This window comes from Zalophus californianus, chromosome 10, assembly GCF_009762305.2.
Source record: "Zalophus californianus isolate mZalCal1 chromosome 10, mZalCal1.pri.v2, whole genome shotgun sequence".
Classification (NCBI taxonomy): Eukaryota; Metazoa; Chordata; class Mammalia; order Carnivora; family Otariidae; genus Zalophus; species Zalophus californianus.
In genome coordinates this window covers 37,271,187-37,278,895 of record NC_045604.1, presented here as the reverse complement: position 1 = coordinate 37,278,895, position 7,709 = coordinate 37,271,187, and positions in this window count along the sequence as shown.

Below are 7,709 nucleotides of genomic sequence, written 5' to 3'. Positions count from 1 at the left end.
TTTGACAGAGAGAGACACAGCGAGAGCGGGAACACAAGCAGGGGGAGTGGGAGAGGGAGAAGCAGGCTTCATTGCTGGGCTCAATCCCAGGACCCTGGGATCATGACCTAAACCGAAGGCAGATGCTTAATGACTGAGCCACCCAGGCACCCCAGGAGTGAATTTTTTATATGTAAACTATGCCTCAAAATATTCTGACATTTAAAAAAAGTTTTTTTTTTTCTGTGATTCCTAGGATTTGAGCCAAAAGAGAAAGTGGTAGCTTGTGATCAGTTGGTCATCTTGAAATGACACTCAGCACAAGATTTTTAAGCAGCACAAGCATCAGCATCCACTTCAGAGCTCCCTGGGTCAGTCTTGCTCTCCTAGTAAGATGGTAATGTCTGTGGATGCATGGACCAGGGCGACCAGCCATCTTGGTTTGCCCAGGACGGAGGAGGCGTTTCCTGGGACGTGAGACTCGAGTGTTAACCCTGAAAAGCCTGGGCAAATCAGGAGGAGTTGGTCACCCCAGCCAAGGACTGTTTCAGATTCCATTTTTAATCCACCTACAGTACCTAGCAGGGGAAGAGGCACAAACTTGTTAACTGATGTGTTGTTGAAGAGGTGTTCAACAGGCTAGTGACCAGGTTCAGGTGCCACACAAGGTGTGTGGCCCCCAAGGGCATCATGAGTCAGAAGCAACCTTGGCAAACCCTGAACTCCTGCATCCTGCCAAAGAACCATCCCCCTTTGCCTGCATGTCCACCCCCCACCCCAACAGACTCAGTGTGGGGTCCTTTGTCAGCCCTGAGACATTTCCTCTGTTAGCGTATAACTTAACCTCTTAGCAGTTCAGTTTCTTCATGTACTAACTCAAGTTTGAATTAAGAGTTAAGTTTGCTGCATCTTTTCTCTCTCTCTCTCTTTTTTTAAAAAGATTTTATTTATTTATTTGACAGAGAGAGAGAGAGACAGAGCCAGAGAGCACAAGCAGAGGGAATGACAGAGGGAGAGGGAGAAGCAGGCTCTGCACTGAGCAGGGAGCCCGATGCGGGACTTGATCCCAGGACCCTGGGATCATGACCTGAGCCGAAGGCAGACGCTTAACCATCTGAGCCACCCAGGTGCCCCAAGTTTGTTGCGTCTTATTTAATCTTTGCAAAAGCCCTACAGCTATCTCCATTTGACAGGAGTCTCTGAGCCCAAAACCGCACAGTTAACTCACGGCAATGGGATCCAAACCCCAGTCCTGCTTGCTCTAAGCTCAGATGCTGAGGCGTTTTCTGAAATACCAGCCTAACTAACCTATGAAAATGGATAGGAGGCATTCAAGTATTAGCTTTCTGTCTCACCTCCCTCTTCCTCCCTTCCCCCAAAACAGATGGAAACTTTTCTCCCCGCAGGGGACTCTATCGGCCAACAAATACAGTTCACTGTATTTAGATTTTCCTGATAAGAACTAGGGAAAGAGGAACTTTTCTGGGGGTGGGAGAGAGGGGGAAATGGTGGATAGTCGTGACTGCTGGGCTGGGAGACAGAAGGTCGGGAGAGGGGCTGCCCTCAGTCTGCGTGGCTGATTCCCTAGTCTGGCCCCGCAATCTTTCAGGAAGCTCTCTCTTGTCTGGTGTCCTCTGCCACCAACAACCCTGCACTTGCAGGATGCCTGACCTGGGATTGCCCTGTAACCTGTGGTTGGTGACAGAGCAAACTCGGCTGCCCCAGACTCAGCCGGGCGCTCTCCCCGAGGCCCTGTAGCCTTGTTAGGCGGTCTGTGCCTGGCAGGGCCCCTGGAGCAGAACCCAGGGGGCCAGCAGCTGGCAAGCATCCTGCAGCCCAGCACACGAGAAGGTAGGAAAGAATCCCAAACTCCCGAGCGCCTGGGGATGGAACATTCTGCCTTGCTGCCTGTGATTTTCCTCCCCCCTTCCTTGGCAAAGCGAAATAATTATGTGCATCTCGGCAGCTAAGTCAAAATTAATTTTGCTTCCCTCTGCAATGTGAGTCCAGCTGAGTTGGGCAGGGAGGGGCCCTGGAAAGGTATTTCCACCTTGGCTTGACTTATTAGGTTAGTAGAAATGGACTTTTTGTTCTTACTGGTAGGTTATTAAAACCCTCAAGGAATGTGCAGAAGGCAAATTTAGTTTGAGGAGCCCAGTGGGCCAAGGAAAGGCTGAATAAATTGTGCAGCTGTTTGGATAGCTGGGGTGTTGGAGAGAGGGAGGGAGCCTTTGAGGAAGGGCTGCCCCGGGACCACATCTCCTGCGAGGCCCCTGGGGCCCCACCCTGAGAGGGTCTGCAGGACGAGTCTGCTCGCCCTCAGCCCCTGTCCCTTCCCCCAGGTGAGTGGCTCCTCGCCTACTCCCTGGAGGCCTGAGAAGCTCACTACCTCTTGCCCTTGGACTTGATCGCCACTGAAATCTCTCCCGGTTGAGGGGTGCAGGAGGACAGGGAGAGGTGACAGGGGGTGAAGGGGGAGGTGGGGGAATGCCACATCCAGTAGGTTCTGACGCTCTCCGGAGCAGCGAGCGCTCAGTAGGGTGAAGCAGCCTCCCAGTGCAGGAGGCTTGTGGGGAGGGGGTGGCACTGCAACCTGTCACTTGTAAAGAAGTTGCTTGAGCTGCTGACTCAGAGGTGCAGGGCTGATTACCCATAATTACAGCCCCGTGTGCTGTTGCATCTTGTCCAAATGCCGAGATCTCTTTGGCCCCAGAACCCCCTTGCCCCTTCTAAGTGGGAGAGGCATTTCTAAAACACAAATGCTCATATCTTCCCACACTCAACTGCACAAAGGTAAGAATCAGCTTTCTAGAAGAGTTGTGCTCCCTTCTGGAGCCCAGCTTTTCATCGACGGTGATCATGTCAGTCCTCCTCCAGATCTTTAGCAAGACCTAAAAGCCCTGCTGATCTGGCTCCTGCCCACCTCTCAGCCCCATGTCTAACAGCCATGATCTCCATGCCCAGTCATTCCATTAGTGCAACAAATAGTAGTGAATGCCTACTGTGTGCTAGGCATGCTCTAGGCATTGAGGATATTCATGTGAACCAAATAAAGTCCCTGCTCTCATGGCATTTATACTCTAGAGGGGGAGTCAGGCAAAATTTATAGCAAGTTGGCTGGCAATAAGTGTTAAGGAGAAAAACAAAACTGGGAGGGGACAAGGGGGTCCTGGTTCATAAGGATGATCAAGGAAAGTCTCAGTTATAATGTGTCATTAGAACAAAGGTCTAAAAGAAGAGAAAGGTTGAGGCACCTTGGGTGGCACAGTCAGTTAAGTGACTGACTCTTGGTTTTGGCTCAGGTCTGATCTCAGGGTTATGAGATCGAGCCCTACATTGGGCTCCACACTCAGCATGGAGTCTACTTGGGTTTCTCTCTCCCTCTCCCTCTGCCCCTTACACCCCTGCTGTGTGCACATGTTCACTGTGTCTCTCTCTCTCTCAAATAAATAAATAAATCTTTAAAAAAAATAAAAGAAGAGAAAGGGCAAGTCAGATATCTGGGGCAAGGACATGCCAGGTAGAGACCAGCACATGCAAAGGCCCTGAGGTAGGAACATGCTTTGCATCTCCAGAACAAGGAGGACAGTGTGGCTGTAACAGACAGAAGATGAGATCAAAGAAGAACCAGGGAGTTTGCACTTTGGTTCTTATTCGAAACCCTCGAGATGGAGGGTTTCAAGCTGAGTAAGGGTATGACTTTGCCATATTTTAAATGGATCCTCTGCTTGCTTTGTTGATCATAAAATGAAGGAGGGCAGCAGCAGGATCAAGGAGAGCAGTTAGGAAGCTCTTATAGTGATCCAAGAGAGGGGTGAGGAAGGCTTGGACACAGTCCTAGAGGTGGAGGTGGTGAGTGGTTGCCAAAATCCAGACCCGCTTGGCAGAGCTGTCAGGACTGAGTAAGACAGAAACTGAGGAGTCAGAGATGACTCCAAGTTTGGGGCCCAAACAACTGGAAAGATGGATTGGATGGAAAGATGGAAAGATGAATTGACCACTTACAGAGATGCCAGGACTGCAGAAGAAGCAGGTTTTGGGGGTAAGAGCAGGACTTTGGTGTTGGACATATTAAATTTGAGATTATTATTAAACATCCCAGAGAAGGTGTCAAATAGGCATTTGGATATTCAAGTCTGGAATTCAGGGGAATGATCCAGGAGTCATCAGCTGTAGGAGGTATTTAAAGCCATGAGCATGGTTGACATTGTCCTTATTTAAATTCATGACTATCCACCTCACCACAGGGAAGGCCAAGGACAGAGCCCTGGGGCACTTCAATGATTTGGGGTCAGGAAGATGAAAAAGAGCCAGCAAAGGACGCAGAAGGAGAAGCCAGTGAGGCAGGAGGAAAAGCAGGAGAGGGTGGTGTCCTGGATGCCAGGGGAGGAGAGTGTTTCAAGAACAAGTGACCAACTGGGTTAAAAAGTCCTGAGGGGCCAAGGGAGATGGGAACTGAGAATCAATTACTGGGCAAGTAATTGGTCACCTTGAGAAGGTGTGTTTTGTGGAGAAGTGAGAGAAAAAGGCTAATGGAAGTGGGGTCAAGAGAGCGTGGAGAAGAGGAATTGAAGACGGTGAGTACCGATACCTCTTTTGAAGAGTTTTGCTGAAGAGAAGTAGGGGCAGGAGCTGATAGAGGACATGGGACTAGGAGAGGACTATTTCTGAAAGATAGGAGGAATAGTATTGCATCTGTAGGCTAGCGGGAGTGATCTGATAGAGGGTGAAAATGTGATGATGAAGGAGAGAGACGCTATTGGACTAAGGCCCTTGGGTAGACAAAAGAGGATGGACTCTAGTTTCTAAGTAGAGGCTTTGGCTTCAGAGAGGAGCATGAACAGTTCTTCCACGGTAACAGGAGGAAAAGTGCAATATCCGGATCCACACTTGAGTTGGCAGATGTGGTGGGAGCGTCTGAAAGTTCTCTTGCAAGCCCTCTTGGAGAGTGGGAGGGCAAATGAACAAGGGAAATGAAGTAGGACTGCTGGGGAGCCCGAAGTGTCCACTTAACCTTAGTTGGCTGTGAATTTAGAGTAAGGGCAGTTAGCACGGTTGATGTTTTTTAGGCATGTTTAGCTGTTGTGGTAGAGGTGTTAAATAGGTGGAGAGCTAGATTTAACCAAAGTTGGTGTTTTTCTAGAAGAGTACAGTGATGGACGAGGGGGCAAGGGAGTTGAGGGCATGCAAAAGAGTGGCTATAATGATTGACCAGATCATCTAAACTGGGTGAGAGGGGCACTGGGGAGGTGGAGGGGAAGGGAAGGGTAGGTAAGTTTCAGGAGATGCAAGAATTATTGGAGTTCAGGTACCAGAGGGAGTGAACTGGGAAGATAGGCGGTGTGAAATTGAGATTGTGGAGTTAGTGGTAATAACAGCTCTGGGGCATGACCATGAGGGTGAGCACCGGAAGTGAGGAGGAAGACAAGATGACCCGTAGTGAAGAGGCAAAGAATAGGCCAGGTGTGCCAGATTGCCCGTTGACCTCAGTCTCCCTTCCCCTCTGCGCTCTCCCCAGTACTGCTGGGGCTAGGAGTGAGAAACTGCATTACCCAGAATCCCCTGCCAATAAGCTTCTGAGTTTGTTTCCACAAACCAGGAGGCACTTACGATAGACTTGGAAGTAGAAGAGAAGCAGAAATATTATTGTTTCTCCAGCAGGGCAGTGGTGGACAAGTACATGAGCTGTGGGTTCATCAATAGAAGATTTGCAGAGGTCTGTGGGTGCCTTCTGTCACATCACCTGCCTTCCTGATGGAGTTAGGTCACTGTGGAGAGGCCCTGTGTTTCTTGTAACTTCCTGACTCTCTGAAAGCTGGTATCAAATTTGAATTCTATGGCAGCTTCCCTGACTTGTCTTTCAGCCCTCACTCTTTTTTTTTTTTAAACATTTAACTCCCTATATTGAATACTTTTGTGCTTGAAATACCTGGAGGGGTTTCTGGTTGCTTTCTTTCTTTGTTGTTTTTTAATATACCAGATTCCTCCTACCAGACGGTTTTTTGTCTCTGCTGCCTTCCCCGTACCCCCCGTTCGAAATGCTCTGCTCCGATGCCCCTTTTTTTACCTACCTGTCCTTCAGCTCAGAGCTCAGTTGATCCTTCCTAGTCGACCTTGTTCTAGCTATTTATTGCTGCATAATGAACTACGACAAAATGTATAAACAACAACCATTTTACTATGGTCAGGAATTTGGACAGGGCACAGCAGGGATGGCTTCTCTGTGGTCCACATGTCTGGGGCCTCAGTGTGGGAGATGTGTGAACAGCTGGGGTGACTTGGCTGACTGAAGACTGGGATCATCTAGAGACATCTTAACTCACATGTTCGGTGCCTGGACTGGGATGGCTCACAGGCTGGGCTCAGTTGGGACTGCCAACTAAGAAGTCCAATGACCCTGGGCCCCCATGAGGCCTCTCCACATGGCTTGGACTTCCATACACCATGGGGGGCCCAGGGCCATTGGACTTCTTACATGGTAGCTCAGGGTTCTAGAAGTGAGAGTTCCAGTGAACAGAGCAGAAGGACTTTTATGTTCTTGCCTCTGAAGTCACATATTGGCACTTCCATAGGACTGTGCTGGCTGAAGCAAGCATGAGCCCCCCAGACTCAAGGGGAGGGACATAGACTCTTCCTCTCCATGGGAGGAGTGTCAAAAACCGAGTATTTGTCTCTTTCAGTATTCAGCTCTTTGTTTGTGTATATTCGCTATGATGAGAACATAAGTCAGGGCTTGCACACTCAAATGAACGGCTCCCACAGCCACCGGCCAGGTGTAAGACACATTGAGGGCTAGTGAACCAGAGAATGTCTGCGCTCTTGGAAGTAAGCAGCCACCTCTCAGCACTGGTTAATTATTGTCCTAGGGAAGGCACGCCCAGTGCTGCTAGAGCTTCCAATTTTTCAAGAGGCTCTAGAACTCAGGGTGTTTATGTAAAACTTTCCAATTTTAACAAGGCTGTGCAGGCCAACTGCCTGGAACCTAGTCGGCTCAATAAATAATTGTGGAAGAAATAGAAAAGTATCCCTGAAGTCCTCTCACACACCCGCCCCCATGCCCACTGCCGTTCCTGTCCTGGGTTTCTGCTGACAAAGAGAAAAAAGAAAATATATCATAATGTGAGGAGTGTGGGTGGTGCTGTAAGAGATGTTGGGGCAAGACAAGGAAACTAGGCTCCTACACGGACCTGGTGCTTTGGTATGGTCCACAGTGCAGCTCAAGAGGCACGTTGCTGTGCTTCTCCTCTGCTTCGTCTTCTAGATGCTTAAAATGATCCGACGTACGTAAGTGACTGTCTGGTTCCTTTCACACAACAGGTTCAATCTCTTTTGTTCTGTTCACTCTGTGTCCAGGGCCTGGAGAAGCTCCTGCCACAGAAAGTGCTTAGTGGATTCTTAGTGAAGGGATGTCAAGTGGGCATTAGGGGTCAGGCCCAGGGAGCTAAACACCTGCGGATAAGTCCCCGGGTAAGTGAGGAAGCTGGGATTAAAATATACACGTACACACACGCACACACAGTTTGGTACAAATATGACTCCCGTTGATGCTTTAATATGGAAGATGTTCCTTATACTCTAGAGCCATGCTTTTTTTTTAAATGTATTTTTTTAAGATTTTATTTATTTATTCATAAGAGACAGAGAGAGAGGCAGAGGCAGAGGGAGAAACTGGGTCCCTGCAGAGCAGGGAGCCCGATGTGGGACTCGATCCCAGGACCCTGGGATCATGA